This window comes from Pelobates fuscus, chromosome 12, assembly GCF_036172605.1.
Source record: "Pelobates fuscus isolate aPelFus1 chromosome 12, aPelFus1.pri, whole genome shotgun sequence".
NCBI classification, from domain to species: domain Eukaryota; kingdom Metazoa; phylum Chordata; class Amphibia; order Anura; family Pelobatidae; genus Pelobates; species Pelobates fuscus.
The window spans coordinates 2,356,841-2,376,512 of NC_086328.1; the positions used below are offsets into that span (position 1 = coordinate 2,356,841).

Here is a 19,672-nt window from a genome sequence, read left to right on the forward strand (position 1 = left end):
AGCTCCGTGGCCCTGCATGGAGTCTGCTGGCCGAGCTCCGTGGCCCTGCATGGAGTCTGCTGGCTGAGCTCCGTGGCCCTGCATGGTGTTTATTTTGCTCAGATTGTGTTTGGGTCTGGTAGAAATTCATATTTGGATCAATACAGAGAGGAGTTTGCTCTTATTAAATGTGGGTTAGTGAATTAAGTCCAGTTTATCTCACAATTTCTCTGTATACACTGTATGCTGTTATACAATAGTAGAGCAAAGCAAGCTTATTTGTGGAGTAGTGAGCGTTCATCTTTCTGTGTCTCCCTGCAACAAGCTCAATTATTAAGCAGATTACGGCTCAGCGCTCGGAGCAATACATTAGTGTTTCCAGTCCAATGCCCATTCCTTATGGCTGACATTGGGAAGGAGGGGAACTATCTCATCCCTTTTAGTGTTTAAATACTGATTTTATTTATTGACCTTAATTTACCCAACAGCTGTGACTGAGCTGCAGAGAGCTGTGGGAATATAGTCTGTCGGACTGGTTGGTGGAGTTTGAGAATAAGATTCTCTCGTTGCTGACTGTCTGTCATAGAAATCCCATGTTTGGTTCCATTGCCGAGAGTCCAACCCTTGTTCCACAGGTTCTCGATTAGTAAAAAGGAAAGTAAGACTCCGGCACTCGGCTTAGTGCTGGTTTATTCAGCCATCCAACAGAGTTTGCAATGTTTCGACACTAAACATGTTTTTATCAATCCGTCATATAGCCTACGCCTTGGACGGCTGAATAAACAGCCTTTTTTAGAAACATTGTTTAACACAGCCTTGCTTAGTACATGTTAATAAGACTTTAAAACAGGCGTGCATTTATATTGGTTTCTTCTAATAGTTTTGCAAACGTTTTCGGTGCAGCTGGAGCTTGTAATTTTATTTCCACCAGTTCCCACAGTTTTGTTGTATTTTTCTGTGCTGTCAGGGTACATATTGTTATCAGAGGCCCTAAATCTAATATCCTTACAAATGTATGATGTGCTATTGTATTACAGATATAAAAGAAGAATTTCATCGGATGTTAACAGTTGCCCCTTTTGACAAACTCCCCTTTTTACATGAGTTTGCCACGAGCTCCTGGAAGAGCCTGCTTGCCAGCCTCGTGCCCTGTGACTATGGCCCCTGTGATAAACCTTGCTTACAGACACTGTTTGTGCCTTTTGGACTTGTAACATTATTTACTTAGTACCACTTCGAACTCTCGAAGCGGCACTTCAAACTCCCGAACATTCAAAGCGGTTGGCTGGCATTCGAACACGTGGCGGCTTAAGCTCGAGCACAATGAGCTGTGTTTGGTCGTCGAGTGTATGGAACTCGAATCGGACACTCGATGGCACGAACACTGCTAAACGCATACCTTCCACTGACGTTCGGCAATTCGAATGGGAACTGAACGGCGTTCAGTGGGAATAAACTCTGGAACAAGAGACATAAACTGAGCCTGCTCCCGAACCTATACATTCGGTATATTATTTTCTACTTCGAATCCCCGGAGTAGACCAACCACACAGCCTGATTTCCTGGAACTCTTTTCGGACGAAATCCCAAACTCCTGAACTGATCTGGGTGATTTTTGGATATGTTCACCCAGATCGGGGCTATCAGGGGATGTAACTTAATTATGTAATTTATAGGGTTTCCATGTGTTTTAGGGGTACTTTTAGAACTACAGGAGAAGCCCAAGGAATTTCAGAGTGCTCAATGACCCCTAATCTAAGTATCTCAGCTAGCTCATCAGGTGTTTTATCCTGCAGACCTTCCATAACTGGTCACCTCGGCAGTGAACTGGGTACCCTGGTCATAGAGAATCTCCTTAGGAAATCCGACTCTGGAGAATATCTTGACTGGGGCATCAGCCACTGTCTTGGCCTGGATGTTAGATACAGCCACGGCTTCTGGGTATTGCCCACTATGGTAAGTATATAGCGCTTCCTGGAGCGACTGGGCTGGGACAATGGTCCAATCAGGTCCACGGCTACCCGATTAAAAGGTTCCTCAATTATAGGCATAGGGACCATTTTAGCCTTAGGGTGGTCTCCTCTCTTGTCTACTCTTTGGCACACATCGCAGGTTCGGCAATATCGTCGGACATCATTGGATACCCCATACCCCAGGTATGATGTCCGTCGAATTCCCAAATATCCAGCTAGAGGCATGTCGTGCCAACCCTCAACAACTCCGGCCGGTACTTCTATGGGACTACCAGCTGGAGTTTTTGCGTGGGCCCTGGAGTGTTCACCCGGGAGTGTGTAACCCAGTAAAACCTGCTACCTTGCCACACAAACTGTTCCCCCTTAATCTATCTTGATCTGACACAGCTCCGGCCCTATACTTTTTCAAAGTGGGGTCTCCCGCTACCTCATTCCCACAATCTTTAGGGGTAGGTACTATCGTTAGTGTTGGGTATAAATGTCAGATGGCCCCAAATCGATGCCGAATAGGTCTTTCAGGACCCTAACATTTACAGTACCAGCTCCCACACCCCAATCCAAGTGGACCTGGGCAGTAGGAATCCTGTAAATCGCTTTCCCGGCCACCCAAACTGCTTTGACTTTCCGGGACGCTCGTTATTGCTGAGTAGGTGTCTTTGTACCAAAGTGATAGTGGCTCCAGTGGCTCAGAGGCCCAGAGCAGTTTTGAAATTAACCATCACCAACTGGCGATGATATTGCCGGTTATCTGTACCGGCCGGCCTCATGGAGGAACCCCAGTGGTTCTTCCCGACTCGGCTCTCTGGCTTCCCAGGTGGTAGGAACGGGGTAGTCCACACAGTGTGCAGCTGCCCATGTGTTGGAGATTCCTGGCTGGGTGTAATTGGATCTGGGGGTGTCCAGGGGACAGTCCCTGCAGTAGTGCCCCACTTGCTTGCATCTGTAGCAGCGGGGACCGGTCGACTGTGGGGGTCTATACTCCACTGGAATGGGTTGTAGAGAGGGGCGATAGCTTCCCACTTGGTGCTGGGGGATCGATTCGGGGAGGTAGCACACTGGGGTGAGACCGCTCAAGCTTGCGAGCATCCGTATACTCGTCCACAAGCCTTGCTGCATCGGGGAGGGTAAGGGGTCTACAGTCTTTCACCCAGTCTTCGATATCAGGTTGTAGTAGGTTGAAGAACTGCTCCAGTAACATCAACTGCAGCAACTCTTCTAAAGTGGTAGCCTGACAGCCATTAATCCAGTAGGTGGGTGCTCTGTGCAGCCAGCAAGCCTATTCAGTGTAGGTTTTCCTGGAGTCTCGAAATGTTTGCCGTACGCTTCAGGGTTTACCGCGTACCCCCTACGTTCGCTTACCTAACCCCCATCTGTGTGATCCCTGGGTTGGTATCATTTAACAACCGACCACCACTGACTGTTAACCTTAAAATTGCTTGTTAAAGAAAGTGTTTCCCCTGTTTGGCCATTTTGTCGCTCGAACGTGGGCAGCGGTACATGGTCGTTGACGACCTGGAACTAATTTCGGCTAGTCTACTCCATGAACAGCCGGTAAACTGATACCGCTGCCCATTCAACTTCCCGAACCAGTAGGAGAACGGCATTCGGGAGACCTAAACTATCGAACAGAGGGAACATTTGTATGCTAGCAGCCAGGGGGAGCCTTCATCAACATTTGTGCGAGAACTCCCGAAAGACCGGTCGAAGCCTAAATTTCTCTGGAACTGTTTTTGGGGGCTTCACCTCGTGGCCAACCGGTCAAAACTTCACTCGAAATGGCGTTCCAAAACCACCGAACGAATCTGAGTGATATTTTGGCAAAGTGGGCGCTCAGATCCCAGCTATTCGGTGAAGTAAGTACTTTCGTGGGGTTTTGAAATATTAAAATGTGTTTTATGCTGTTTATAAATATTGTATATTTTCTGTACCTGAGTGATAATTTAAAGAGTTGTTCTTACTCAATTCTCTCCCAGGCACAGAGGAGGAGCCTATGAACTGTTTACTTGTCCCTTGTCCCCTCTCAGGTCCATCAGGGGGAAACCCCTGGAATATGATTTAAGAAACCCCTTGCATGGGGAGTTGCATAAAAGCCAGCTGTGGCTGAATAAAAATCAGTTGACTCCCAGAACTGTGTATTGTCCAGTTACTGGGGGGATTTTGTCTTGTATATTGGATTGCTTCATCACCTACAATGATTAAACAGCGGAGATATTTTTGCGGAATATTGGACCTCCGCTACAAGCTCCTTTAAGGTGCTGCACTTAAGCTGCATGTACCAGCCTTCCATCCACAGTACGCTAGTGCCACTCTCGGATTATAAGTCCAGGAAAAAGGGACCATCCCACCGCTGCCACCAAAGGTGGCGGTCTGCCAGAGTATCACCGCCACGGATGCCCTTTTCCCAATAACCGAACATAAATAATACCAAGGGTAAAATATTGCTGATGTCCCATAACCCCCCACACATGAGCCAAGGCTTAATGCTGGTAGAAGACTGGTTTATTCAGGGCCACACACTGCCTTTTATGCAAAGCCCCAACACGGGGTTTCTAACACAGAAAAACAGGGAAATCCCTCCCTCCCTTGATCCTCTGTGCTTGAGAGATAATTATATACATCGCTAATTACATTATCTCTCAGGACAGAAAAATCATAAATTTCCTAACCAACCCAAAAGTACCCCCCAAAATACATGGAAACCCAGATAGCCTGGATCTGGGTGAACAATATATCCAAAAATCACCCAGATCGGTCTGCCACGAGGTTGAAGCCCAAAATAGTTCCAGGGAAGTTGTGGCAAGAGCCGGTCTCCGTTCGTGGGGTTTTGTATGAAAACCACATAAGGTAAATGAAAGTTGATGTGTGTAGAAAAGCTCCCTGTGTTCGGTAGTCTGTAACTCCTGAACGCTGTTCATGTTGGTGTACTGGAAATGGAACGGGCAGCAGGTTCATGGTGACCGGTGTTCGTGGGAGTGCCTGGCCGAAATGAGTTCCAGGCACTCGACGACCAAGTCTCGCTGCCAGCGTTCGGGAGACAAATTGGCCACCACCCATTGTCCCAACCACATGCGTTCACATGCACGAAACGGCGGCCACCCAGCAGAGCATTCTATTAATTATTTCCTTTGCTGTTTTTGTACAAGATAAATAACGTTCCACGTTCTAATGGGTCTCTGGGGTGGTCTTGGTTCGGGAACCGAACAAAATAAACAAAGCAAAATTAAATACGAATCCGTTATACGAAAGGAGCTGAAAGATGGGGTATATGTTTATAAATTAAAGCTTACATAGTGATAAAGGCTTAAAAATACTTGAATCCATCCATTCAAATATATGTAGTATAAAAAGGGGTTTTATTCACTGTCACACCACGAAACGTTGGGGGCTATTTTGACTTTCACCCTCTTCTCACTACTTCGGACAATTTTTTTCTTCCTTTTTGCTATGTTTTTTTTTTCTTGTTGGGTAGCTTTTTTTAGGTACCATTGTGACTCTATACTGCTAATAGCATTGTTTTGACATTATTGCTAATGTTGTCTGGTATACGCTTGGGATACCATACCTACTGTACTGGACCCAACTAATACAGTCATTATTTTTATCTCTCGTGTTGTGCTCCTCATATTAATGACCCTTAACAGAATAATGCCACAAAAGAAAAAATGAAAACGCAATGGCTTACACTATTTAATGTGTGTGTTACAGGCTAACATCCTGATCCTGACCTACCTAAACATTATAGTATGCAGTGATTTGCATAAATCCCAGGAAAATCCCCCTTACAGCGAGATTAGGAAACAGGTTGAGGGATTGTCTATATAAAGTAATTGCCGATAAAGGAGATGCAACCACTTGTTAAATATACATTTTAAATCTCCCAACAAAGACGGTGAATATTGGATCAATACCTTCAAATAAAGGCTTAAAAGTAAAAATTTTAATAAGAAGAAGAATCATCCCCCCCCTATAATTAGATCTTGGGTCGCATTGTATGTGAAAGTATAGCACTCTAGGTGTCCACAATCTGTAATGGGGGCCGGCAGATAAAGGCTGTGCAGAGATGTGAATACTATCTTGCAATTTCAGACAACTCCTTTGTTCTGTGATTCTTCTCGTCTCCCCATGAGTCTGAGCAGGTTCATCACACTGACAGCTACAGATAGAGCAAAGACCCTCGTTCTCTTCATTCCAAAACTGAAGACAAAAAAAATAGAGGGAAAAATACTCTCGTTACACATGGATCTCTTTGTCTGACTAATAAAGGCCCCAGCATAGCACAAGGTAGCGAGCGCAGTATCCACAACCACTTTTGATCCCTTTTAACTCTAGATGTGCTGACAGAACATGTAATTTGTACCAAGTGGACAGGGAGTGGAGGGGATAGCCAGCACAGAATGGGTTACAGTACACACAACCATCATAAAGGACAATCATTCTCTGTTTCCTTGACAACTACTAGTTTTGTCATGCTGAGACACGTGTTCGGCTCCGGTAATAACAGGATAGAATGGAAACTGTTATTATAGAGGGAAGGATCTCCTATCACTTTTATGAAATATTTAGTGTAAAGCTACCTCACAGATACATGCCTCCTATTTATTGTAAAACAAGGGAATTTATAGTCCAAAGCAATGGTTTTATAGGGCATTAAAATGGCATTCGTCTGTGGGTCAGGACTGCCGACACATTCAATAATGATAAGTAAGCTAATGGTCATGGTTGGCAGCTCAATAATGATAAAAGGACACTCTAAGCACCAACACAACTTTAGCTTAATGAAGCAGTTTTAGTGTATAGATCAAGACTGTAGCGGAGTCGTAGTATTATCCGCGGTTGCTCCGCTGGCAGACAGAATAAAGCAGGTACAAAGCAGGCAAAATGCAGGTAGCGTAGTTACAATCCCTTTCTCCCAAGAACTAGACGACACATAGCTTGGAGGTCAACTGAGGTTTTTTTTATCACAGGGCACAGTATTTATGTGGTTACAATTGTATGGGGTTTCCCGAGTCACAATGCAGGGTTTGTCCAGTAGGGGACTACATGGGGGACTGGGTTTTACAGCTAGAATACCCATCATACATTGCTGTACCAAGGAGATAATTAACCCAGAATGCATTGCTAATGGGATTATCCCTTGGTACAGAGAAATACAGTTTTTATATTAAAATCCATAATCGACATAATATTCCTGCTAGGCAGCTACCAAACCCTTATTTACATAGCTGGGACCTGGGTGCACAGTTAAGGAAACTTGCGCCCAGATCCCAGCACAAATAACCGAACGCGGTTAATTTTCCCGTATCACGACCACTTATTCTCACGATTATGTTATCGGAGGGAATAAAAGTCAAATTTAGTTCCAGGCACTCGATGACAAAACTCCGCTGGCTCTCCGCGAACAAAGATGGCCGCCGCCTCATTGTCAGGGTCTTACCTGGGTTGGGAGTCTGTAGCGTAGATATGTTGCTCACCCTTGCAGATAGCCACAGGCCAAGGTGGTCAGGTAAGAATTTACCTGGCCTGTGGGTCTGTGCACGGGGGCTGTGCAGAATTAAGTTCCAAGTCGCAGCACAGGCAAGGACTCAAACAGCAGGATCGTCAAGGAATAGCCGAGGTCAAAAGATGCCATAGAACAGGAACAACGAGGAGTAGTCAAAGTCAAGGGATGCTAGAGGTCAGAGTAAACGTAGTCAGAAGCCGGGGTCAATAATAAGTAGAAGATCAAATGACAGGAACACTGCTATGGAACACACAACAGGATCAAAGACTTGATCCAGATCACAGGGCGAGGCTGAGTTTATATACCCTGCTGATGTCTGATCAGGGTCAGGTGAAGCACAGCCATAGTCAAGGTACAGCCCCCAGAGTAGTAGACATGCCAGGATGAACAGGACCTGTTGGGAACTCCTGGAGCGACCACGTCTGGCCGTCTGTCTGCCGCGGTGTGAACCGTGACACTCGTGTTCGGTACACGAATGGCGGCCACCTGCAACAGACCGCAATCAACACAGATACATTGTTGCAAAGTACCCAATTGGAGACACACGACCTGCTATGGGTGGTCTCCCATTCGGTACTTTGCTTATTCCACAAACAGTGCGGTGATTCACTGTTCGTGGATAACCAGACTGAACACTAGTGGCATTCGTGTGCTGTAACACACGAATGCCGCATACATTACACAATACGGTTAACAGCAAAAGCAATATACAATTCTGTGAAATATACAGTTCGGTTCTATAAGTGGCTAGATTTGCCACAAAGACCCTGCAGTCTCACTGCTCAATTCTCTGCCATTTAGGAGTGAAATCACTTTGTTTATACAGCCTTAGCCACACCTCCCTGCATGTGACTTACACAGTCTTCCTAAACACTTCATGTAAAGAGTTATCTAATGGTTACACTTCCTTTATTGCACAGTCTGTGTTTAATTTAGAATTTCTTATATCCTGCTCTGTTAATAGCTTGCTAGACCCTGCAGGAGCCTCCTGTGTGTGTGTGTGTGTGAGATTAAAGTTCAATTTACAGAGCAGGAGATAAAAACCTTTAAAGGGACTCTCTGTAGGCACCCACACCACATCAGCCCACTGAAGTGGTCTGGGTGCTGTGTCCCTTTTGCACTTAGTGCTGCAATGTAAAACATTGCAGTTCCAGAGAACAATGTTTACATTGCAGCTCTAAGTCTGCCCTATGTGGCTTTCTACCAGACATATGTTTGCCCCATGGGAGCAGAGGGAGCCAGGCGGCCGGCACATGGCCAGCCGTTGTCATTAAAAAAAAATTGTGGCGGGGCGGAGCTAGCATGCGGCGGGGGGCGAAGCCAGGGTGCAGCGGGTCGGAGCCTAGCGTGCGGCATGGCCCTGGTAACTGCAGCATGGGAAGCAGGAAGGAGTCCCTGCTTCCCCAACAACCAGCCTCCAGGAGCTCCAAAGGATGTGGAGGTAAGAAGCAGGTCAGTGTGTCTGTGTGTGACTGCCTGTGTGTGTGTGTGTGAGACTGTCTGCTTGTGTGACTGTGTGTGTGATTGTCTGCCTGTGTGACTGTCTGCCTGTCTCTGTATGTGTTGATGTGTGCCTCGGTGTCAGTGATGGTCTGCCTCTGTGTGTGCATCTGCTAGTGATTGAGCGAGCGAGCATGTGTGTGTGTGTACGCATCTGCTAGTGAGGGAGCCTGTGTGTGTGCACCTGCTAGTGAGTTTGTGTGCCTGCTAGTGAGTGAGCTTGTATGTGTGTCAGTGAGCTTGTCTGTAGGGATCATATGTGTGTGCGCGCACGTGTGTTAGTGAGCTTGTCTGTAAGTAGCATGGGAGTGTCGGAGCCTGTCTGTGGTGAGCATGTGTGTACAGTGAGCTTGTCTGTAGTAAGCATGAGTGTGATCGTGAGCTTGTCTGTAATGACCATATGTGTGTCAGTGAGCTTGTCTGTTGTGAATCTGTGTGTTAGTGAGCTCTTCTGCAGGGAGCATGTGTGTGTCAATGGGCTTGTCTGTAGGGAGAGTGTGTGCGCATCAGTGAGCTTGTCTGTAGTGAGCGTGTGTGTGTGACAGTGAGCTTGTCTGTAGTAAGCTTGTGTGCATGCGCCAGTAACCTTGTCTGTGTGTGTCATTGAGATTGTCTGTCAATTAGCCTATTTGTGTGCATGCTTTACTGTATAATTTAATTACCCTGAAAGAACTAATATTTTGAATTAGAAGAAGAAATGTATCAATAATATTATATATATATATATATATATATATATATATATATATATATATATATATATATATATAAAAAGATCCAACCTCTGGCACTCAACCTCAAATAAATTAGTAATCCAAAGACTTATACCCGGGTGCATCCCAGCAGACATATAAACCAAAATTGAAGACAGGAGCACTCTCTGGGAATTTCAAATTTATATTTTCAGAAAATCACCACCTCTACATCCATGTAGAGGATGTAGAGGTGGTGATTTTCTGAAAATATAAATTTGAAATTCCCAGAGAGTGCTCCTGTATTCAATTTTGGTTTATATATATATATATATATATATACACACACACACATATACACACACACACACACACACACGTACCTTGCACTCAGGCTTCAAAGTTGTGTGACCGGGTGCATCACCATGGCTCAAGTGCCAGGCAATTGAAATAGTTGGCTGCACTCTCAGATTTCCTTGAAACTTAACTTTTATTGAAATATTTAAGAGAAGATCAACGTTTCAGTCCCTCTTGTGGACTTTCATCATGATCCTGATGCAAGTACACAAGATGGACTGAAACGTTGATCTTCTCTTAAATATTTTTTTAAAAAGTTACGTTGTAAGGAAATCTGAGAGTGCAGCCAACTATTTCAATTGTGTATGTGTGTGTGTATATATATATATATATATGTGTGTAGAAAGGCCATTAGGCACATTTTCGTGAAAGTACCGCTCAGATCCCAGCATAAATAACCGAACGCTGCACGAAACACACTTTAATATACATTCATCTTAAAAGTACCGAATACATAATTGAGAAACAGATACCGAAAGACCGGCGCTCCCGAACGGCCTGGAAGTCCAGCGGTGTTCGCGCCGCCAAGTAGCCGATTTTAGTTCCAGGCACTCGACGACCAAACACCGCTGATCAAAAGGAAGATCCAAGATGGCCGCCGCCTCGTGGTCGGTAGCCGAACGACGGCCACCCAGGAAAGCAATTAACCGCCGATTGCTACAATGTTGCAATCGGTTAATGGAAGCCACACGACCCCCTGTGTGTGGGCTCCCATTTGGTACTTTGTTAGTTTCACGAACAGTGTGTAAAGTCCCTGTTCGTGAAACTACCTTATGAATGCTAGCGGCTTTCGGCCACTAGTCAGCCCCTCGTTAGGTAAAATCAATGTCCCGAACAAGGGAATTAATACGAATGGAAGTTTAGCTGTGGGTGGCAGGTATTTCTATGTGTTTTAACTCCCGAACAGAGAGCGACCGCAAGGCCAAAACACATGGAGCCTTTTTCGGATACCACCTCGTGTGCGGTCGGTCAAATTACATCCTCCACCTAACTCCCGAACCCCTGGTCCGATCTGGGTGAATTTTGGATATGTTAGTCACCCAGATCATGGCTACCAGGGGGTACCCAAAGTATTATTCTAACTGCTTGTTTTGGGGTACATCTAGAATTCAGGGAAAACTACAGTATGTTAATAGGATTATGTGTCACACTGAGGGGAGGAGATGTGTGGGAGGTAACTGTTACATTATTGGTGTGACGGTACAATCCGTTACTCCGTCAAGTATTCCCTTCTTCCCATAAAAGAAAATCACCCAATATTCCACGAGTAGAAATATCCCTGGGATCACCAAATAATCCACACATGAGCCAAAGCTTAATGCTGGAACAAGACTGACTTTTAATGACACACACTCTGCTTTTATGCAATTCTCCCCTGCAAGAGAGACGCCCACAGACAATTATGAATTACCCAATCACACAATGGTTACATCCCACACATCTCCTCCCCTTAGCCTGAGAGGTAACCCAATTATACGTACAGTTTAAAACATACTTTTTACCTAACATTCATAACCCTAAAACCATACATCACATTCACATAACAATTACATATTCACAATCAATCCATTCAGGGGAACAACATATTGAAAAATGGCATGAATCAGACCAGGGGTTCAAAAGTTAGTAAAAGTATATTTTGGTCCCTGGCTGGCAGCATGGCAATCTGGTTTAAACAGGTTTTACAGAGGCCTCTATCCTGGAGACAATGGGGAAAGTAATCCAATTATCCAGGGCTAGAGGCAGACTCCATTGAGCACATGGTTGCAAAAAGACATAAAACACTTTAAAATACATAAAGTCACCTTTTACACATAACACACAGACATTTCACATATCCCCAGATAGCTGGGATCTGAGCGCACAAAACTACCGAATAGCACTCAGATCCTATTCACACAGTTCAATTGCCATGGAGCTAAAGTCTTTCATTATATGAATGGGCTCCATGGCATAGCTATCTGCGGTATCACCGTTCACACAGGGCAAGTACCGAATGACCCCACTGTATTTAACGGGCCAGAATGAGTGACATACACTCTGGTATGGCCGAATACTGTTTTTAAAGGGCCCAATCTTCCAGGGCCATAGTCCAAAGGCAGCAGGCGGGCAGCCAGGCTTCTCCAATGCAATGTGGCTAGATTGCTCTCGTCACAATTGGCTACTGGACTATTTATGGTGGATCCCTCCCTTGCATGGGAGAATGCTTTAAAAGGAGGTTGTGTGGATTAAAAATCAGTTCTGCTCCTGATGCTGTGTGTCGTCCAGTCATTGGGATATTCGTGGATTACCTTGCTTGCTGTGATTATTACTTTATGGTATTTTTATTAATTGTTCCTGAGCCTCACTGGGATCTTTAATGGAGTTAACCTGTGAAAAAACAGCTCTCCGCTACACAAATGAATACAGAAACTAATAGAATTAGACCAGCTTTCTAGGACAATCTTTAGACATAAAACAGCACAGTCTAAAGTGGCTAGGTTTGCCACATCTATTTATAGCGAGTACCTACCATATGTGTCTATCCGTAGTGAGTACCTACCATCTGTATCCATCTATAGGGCATCCCTACTGTCTGTATCCATCTATAGGGGGTCCCTACCGTCTGTATCCATCTATAGGGGGTCCCTACCGTCTGTATCCATCTATAGGGAGTCCCTACCGTCTATATCTATAGGGAGTCCCTACCGTCTATATCTATAGGGAGTCCCTACCGTCTATATCTATAGGGAGTCCCTACCGTCTATATCTATAGGGAGTCCCTACCGTCTATATCTATAGGGAGTCCCTACCGTCTATATCTATAGGGAGTCCCTACCGTCTATATCTATAGGGAGTCCCTACCGTCTATATCTATAGGGAGTCCCTACCGTCTATATCTATAGGGAGTCCCTACCGTCTATATCTATCAAAAGCGAGTAACTACCGACTGTATATATCCATAGCGAGTACCTCCGGTGAGTAAGGAGGAATAAGGGAGGACGGGAAGGAAGACTTCAGTGATGTGGCGATATTTATCACCTATTTCATACATTTTCCCCCCTTTTGTGTTTTTTTTCCCCCTTTTCCGTTCGGGAGTTGTTATATACAAACACTTTACATTCGTCTCCCGAGGACCACCCCTGTACCCCATTAGAATGTTCCCACCAGCAACTTAAGTGCGAAACTGCAAGGGAACTAATTAATGAATGCTTCCCCTGGGTGGCTGCCATTTCATATAACCGAACGCACGTAGTTGACAAAAGAATGGCAGCAATCTTGTCTCCCGAACGTGGCAGCGGTACTTTGTCATCGAAAAGCCTGGAACTCTTTTCGGCTAGGCGCTCGCACGAACACGGGTAAGATGGGACCGCTGCCTGTTCTACTTCCCGACCAGCAATGCGAACGACGTTCGGGAGATATGAACTACTGAACAGGGGGAGCATTCATACCCTGAAACTAAGAGAATTCCTTGCGTGTTCGCACAGCAACCCCCAAACAGAGACTGGCCAGGATACCTATTTCAACGGTTTTGTGCAAGCGCCTCATGTCCGGCCGGTCAAAACTTTACCCCGGTGGCATTCCAATTTCACCGAACCGATCTAAGTAATCTTTGGATATGTTATACACTCAGATCAGGGCTATCCAGCAATATGACTTTTGTCAGGTTCCTAGTTATGGTGGGGGCACTTTTGCGGTACTGTATATTTTGTATGGATTTAATGTACCTGAGAGATATTTGAATTATAGGTTATTCTCACGCAATTTTCTGTCAGGCGCAGAAGATCTTGGGATTGAAACCCATGTGTTATTGTATTAGAGACCCCATGTAGGGGTCTGTGCATAAAAGCCACTTGTGGTCGGAAATAAATCAGTTGACTCCCAGAACTATGTATTGTCTGGTTACTGGGGGAATGGATGTCTGCATGTTTTAATGGCTCAAGAGTGAAGGAATTAGCGGAGGTGACCAGTCTGTGCCCAAGTTGTCTAAATAGCCCTCAGTTCCAAAGAGACAAGAGAGACAAGGGGGTGGTGTAATACGGTGTTGTTTGTGAGGGTGTTTATATTTCTGCTAATTTCTTCAGAGAGGCATAAGACATTAAACCCCAGGGGGAGTATGTGTTGTATGCAAAATTAATGTTTGTATGTGGGCCCCTGGGGTGGAGCATTCGGAGAGTAGGGCAGGCCGGAGCTCCAGTTTATATACAAATGGGAGATATAAGGTCCAGGCCAGGGTTTTGGACTGTCTCCAACCCATTGCTCAGCTGCAGGTAATCAGCTGCTCCCTGGTAGATGGGTAAGAAGACTTTTTATTTCTTCTTTGGGGGCTGGTAGCAGCCGGCTGACTTGTGACTGAGCACTGGAGTGCAGAGAGTTGACAAGGAACAAGTTTGGTGAAACCTGTATTTTGTTTACGTTTAAACCTTGATAGATAGGGCATTGAATGTTTGTAAGAGCTCAGACGAGCTAGGATTTTGTTTGCAGTAATTTTAGTTATATTGTTTCTTTCGTATTGCTGCTATCTCCTGAGCAACAACAGAGTGCCTGCATTTATGTTAATTTAAAAGACTGCGCTTGTTTATACCCTAGAAGACTGTGCTATTTGCAATACAGGATCACGGTGGTGGCCGGACGGCTTTCGGGGGTTCCTGTGTGAACACCGATGAATGCTCTCACTGGCTTTTAGGGAGCTAATCCCCCCAGTCCTAGTTCATATCTCCCGAACGTCGTTCATCTAGTTGGTCGGGAAGTAAGACGGGCAGCTGTACGAACTCCGTCTGTGTTCATGCACTCGCATGCCCGAAGATAGTTACAGGCGTTTGACGACCATGTACCGCTGCCTGTGTTCAGGAGACACAATGGCCTGCCATGCACTGGAATACGTGTGTTCGGTTGCACGAATGGCAGCCAATCAGGGAAAGCACTTGAGTTAATCACTTAATTTGTGGTTAACAGTCGGGTTGAGTTGAGTAAGGAGGAGTAGGAGAAGGCAGACTTTGGTGAGTTAGGGGGGCAGTATATAATGAGGGGGGCAGGATCTATTATGGGGTACAGTATATATGGGTGAAGTATATATTCAAGGGTGCAGTCTATATTTAGCAGTGCAGTTTATTTTAGGTTGCAGTATATATTATTGGGGGGGCAGTATATATTAGTGGGGGTAGTATATTTTAGTGGGGGGCAGTATATATTAGTGGGGGGACAGTATATATTAGTGGGGGGACAGTATATATATTTGAGTGGGGGGACAGTATATATATTTGAGTGGGGGGACAGTATATATATTTGAGTGGGGGGCAGTATATATTGGTGGGGGCAGTATGGATTTTAGTGGGGGGCAGTATATATTAGTGGGGGCAGTATATATTAGTGGGGGGGCAGGCAGTATATATATTAGTGGAGGGCAGTATATATTAGTGGGGGGCAGTATATATTAGTGGGGGGCAGTATATATTAGTGGGGGGGGCAGTATATATTAGTGGGGGGGCAGTATATATTAGTGGGGGCAGGCATTATATATTAGTGGGGGGCAGTATATATTAGTGGGGGGCAGTATATATTAGTGGGAGGCAGTATATATTAGTGGGAGGCAGTATATATTAGTGGGGAGGCAGTATATACTGGGGCAGTATATTTTAGGGGGGCAGTATATATTAGGGGGGGCAGAATATATTAGTGTGGGGCAGTATATATTGGGGGCAGTATATATTAGTGGGGGCAGTATATATTAGTTGGAGGACAGTATATATTGGTGGGGGACAGTATATATTAGTGGGGGGGCAGTATATATTAGGGGGCGCAGTATATATTAGGGGGAGCAGTATATATTAGGGGGAGCAGTATATATTAGGGGGGAGCAGTATATATTAGGGGGGAGCAGTATATATTGGGGAGCAGTATATATTGGGGGGCAGTATATATTAGGGGGAGCAGTATATATTATTGGGGGGCAGTATATATTGGGGAGCAGTATATATTAGGGGGAGCGGTATATATTAGGGGGGAGCAGTATATATTAGGGGGGGAGCAGTATATATTGGGGGGCAGTATATATTGGGGGCAGTATATATTAGGGGGAGCAGTATATATTGGGGGAGCACTATATATTAGGGGGGAGCAGTATATATTAGGGGGAGCAGTATATATTAGTGGGGGGCAGTATATATTAGTGGGGGGCAGTATATATTAGGGGGGGCAGTATATATTAGGGGGGCAGTATATATTAGGGGGAGCAGTATATATTGGGGAGCAGTATATATTGGGGGCAGTATATATTAGGGGGAGCAGTATATATTGGGGGGCAGTATATATTGGGGGCAGTATATATTGGGGGGCAGTATATATTGGGGGCAGTATATATTGGGGGCAGTATATATTGGGGGGCAGTATATATTGGGGGGAGCAGTATATATTGGGGAGCAATATATATTTTGGCAGTATATATTAGGGGGGAGCAGTATATATTAGTGGGGAGCAGTATATATTAGGGGGAGCAGTATATATTAGGGGGAGCAGTATATATTAGGGGGAGCAGTATATATTAGTGGGGGGCAGTATATATTAGGGGGGGCAGTATATATTAGTGGGGGGAGCAGTATATATTAGTGGGGGAGCAGTATATATTAGTGGGGGGCAGTATATATTAGGGGGAGCAGTATATATTAGGGGGGAGCAGTATATATTAGTGGGGGCAGTATATATTAGGGGGGGGGCAGTATATATTAGTGGGGAGCAGTATATATTAGTGGGGAGCAGTATATATTAGTGGGGAGCAGTATATATTAGTGGGGGAGCAGTATATATTAGTGGGGGGAGCAGTATATATTAGTGGGGGAGCAGTATATATTAGGGGGGAGCAGTATATATTAGTGGGGAGCAGTATATATTAGTGGGGGGAGCAGTATATATCAGTGGGGGCAGTATATATCAGTGGGGAGCAGTATATATTAGTGGGGAGCAGTATATATTAGTGGGGGGAGCAGTATATATTAGTGGGGGAGCAGTATATATTAGTGGGGGCAGTATATATTAGGGGGGGGCAGTATATATTAGTGGGGAGCAGTATATATTAGTGGGGGGAGCAGTATATATTAGTGGGGGAGCAGTATATATTAGGGGGGGCAGTATATATTAGTGGGGAGCAGTATATATTAGTGGGGGGAGCAGTATATATTAGTGGGGGAGCAGTATATATTAGTGGGGGGCAGTATATATTAGGGGGAGCAGTATATATTAGTGGGGGGCAGTATATATTAGGGGGGGCAGTATATATTAGTGGGGGGCAGTATATATTAGGGGGAGCAGTATATATTAGTGGGGGGGCAGTATATATTAGTGGGGGGCAGTATATATTAGTGGGGGGCAGTATATATTAGGGGGAGCAGTATATATTAGTGGGGGGCAGTATATATTAGTGGGGGGCAGTATATATTAGTGGGGGGCAGTATATATTAGTGGGGGGCAGTATATATTAGGGGGAGCAGTATATATTAGTGGGGGGGGCAGTATATATTAGTGGGGGGCAGTATATATTAGTGGGGGGCAGTATATATTAGTGGGGGGCAGTATATATTAGGGGGGCAGTATATATTAGGGGGGGCAGTATATATTAGTGGGGGGGCAGTATATATTAGTGGGGGGCAGTATATATTAGGGGGGGCAGTATATATTAGGGGGGCAGTATATATTAGGGGGAGCAGTATATATTAGGGGGGCAGTATATATTAGTGGGGGAGCAGTATATATTAGTGGGGAGCAGTATATATTAGGGGGAGCAGTATATATTAGTGGGGGGGCAGTATATATTAGGGGGGGCAGTATATATTAGTGGGGGGGCAGTATATATTAGTGGGGGGCAGTATATATTAGGGGGGGCAGTGTATATTAGGGGGAGCAGTATATATTAGGGGGGGCAGTATATATTAGGGGGGGCAGTGTATATTAGGGGGAGCAGTATATATTAGGGGGGCAGTATATATTAGTGGGGGAGCAGTATATATTAGTGGGGAGCAGTATATATTAGGGGGGGCAGTATATATTAGTGGGGAGCAGTATATATTAGTGGGGGGAGCAGTATATATTAGTGGGGGAGCAGTATATATTAGTGGGGGGCAGTATATATTAGGGGGCAGTATATATTAGGGGGGCAGTATATATTAGGGGGGCAGTATATATTAGTGGGGGGGGCAGTATATATTAGGGGGGGCAGTATATATTAGTGGGGGGGGCAGTATATATTAGTGGGGGGCAGTATATATTGGGGGGGCAGTGTATATTAGGGGGAGCAGTATATATTAGGGGGGGCAGTATATATTAGGGGGAGCAGTATATATTAGGGGGGCAGTATATATTAGTGGGGGGGGGAGTATATATTAGTGGGGGGCAGTATATATTAGGGGGGGCAGTATATATTAGGGGGGGCAGTGTATATTAGGGGGGAGCAGTGTATATTAGGGGGGGCAGTATATATTAGTGGGGAGCAGTATATATTAGGGGGGAGCAGTATATATTGGGGGGGGCAGTATATATTAGGGGGAGCAGTATATATTAGTGGGGAGCAGTATATATTAGGGGGGGCAGTATATATTAGTGGGGGGGCAGTATATATTAGGGGGGCAGTATATATTAGTGGGGGGGCAGTATATATTAGGGGGGGCAGTATATATTAGTGGGGGGGCAGTATATATTAGTGGGGGGCAGTGTATATTAGGGGGAGCAGTATATATTAGGGGGGCAGTATATATTAGGGGGGGGCAGTGTATATTAGGGGGGGCAGTATATATTAGTGGGGGGCAGTATATATTAGGGGGGGGCAGTGTATATTAGGGGGAGCAGTATATATTAGTGGGGGGCAGTATATATTAGGGGGGGGCAGTGTATATTAGGGGGAGCAGTATATATTAGTGGGGGGCAGTATATATTAGGGGGGGCAGTATATATTAGGGGGGGGCAGTGTATATTAGGGGGAGCAGTATATATTAGTGGGGGGCAGTATATATTAGGGGGGGGCAGTGTATATTAGGGGGAGCAGTATATATTAGGGGGAGCAGTATATATTAGGGGGGGGCAGTGTATATTAGGGGGGAGCAGTATATATTAGTGGGGGGCAGTATATATTAGGGGGGGGCAGTGTATATTAGGGGGAGCAGTATATATTAGGGGGAGCAGTATATATTAGGGGGGGGCAGTGTATATTAGGGGGGGCAGTATATATTAGGGGGGGCAGTGTATATTAGGGGGAGCAGTATATATTAGTGGGGGGCAGTATATATTAGGGGGGGGCAGTGTATATTAGGGGGAGCAGTATATATTAGGGGGGGCAGTATATATCAGTGGGGGGGGGCAGTATATAGACGGGAGCGATCAGTTGCCCGGTAGCCAATAGGAGGCGGAGATTGGTTGCCATGGAGACGGTGAAGCTCCTGCAGCCAATCAGAGAGCGGGAGATAGCCGGGTCCTGTAACCGTTACCATGGAAACCGGTCTAACAGCGACAGCAAGTGTGACACAGCCAGCGGGGAGCAGGTAAGTCGGACACCTACCGCCTCTATCTACCTCTAGCGGCCACCTACCGCCTCTATCTACCTCTAGCGACCACCTACCGCCTCTATCTACCTCTAGCGGCCACCTACCGCCTCTATCTACCTCTAGCGGCCACCTACCGCCTGTATCTACCTCTAGCGACCACCTACC

At 45.4% G+C, this 19,672-nt stretch overlaps 1 protein-coding gene across 2 annotated transcripts in view; it reads left to right on the top strand.

The window, feature by feature from the left end:
* The first annotated feature begins 19,459 nt into the window (after nucleotides 1-19,459).
* The window catches only part of HYDIN (HYDIN axonemal central pair apparatus protein), a 205,005-nt gene continuing 204,792 nt past the window's right edge, over nucleotides 19,460-19,672 (top strand). For both annotated transcript variants that reach the window (XR_010086125.1, XM_063437790.1), the window contains exon 1: nucleotides 19,460-19,504. The gene's annotated coding sequence lies outside the window, so the exon portion shown is untranslated. The remainder of the gene's footprint in view (nucleotides 19,505-19,672) is intronic.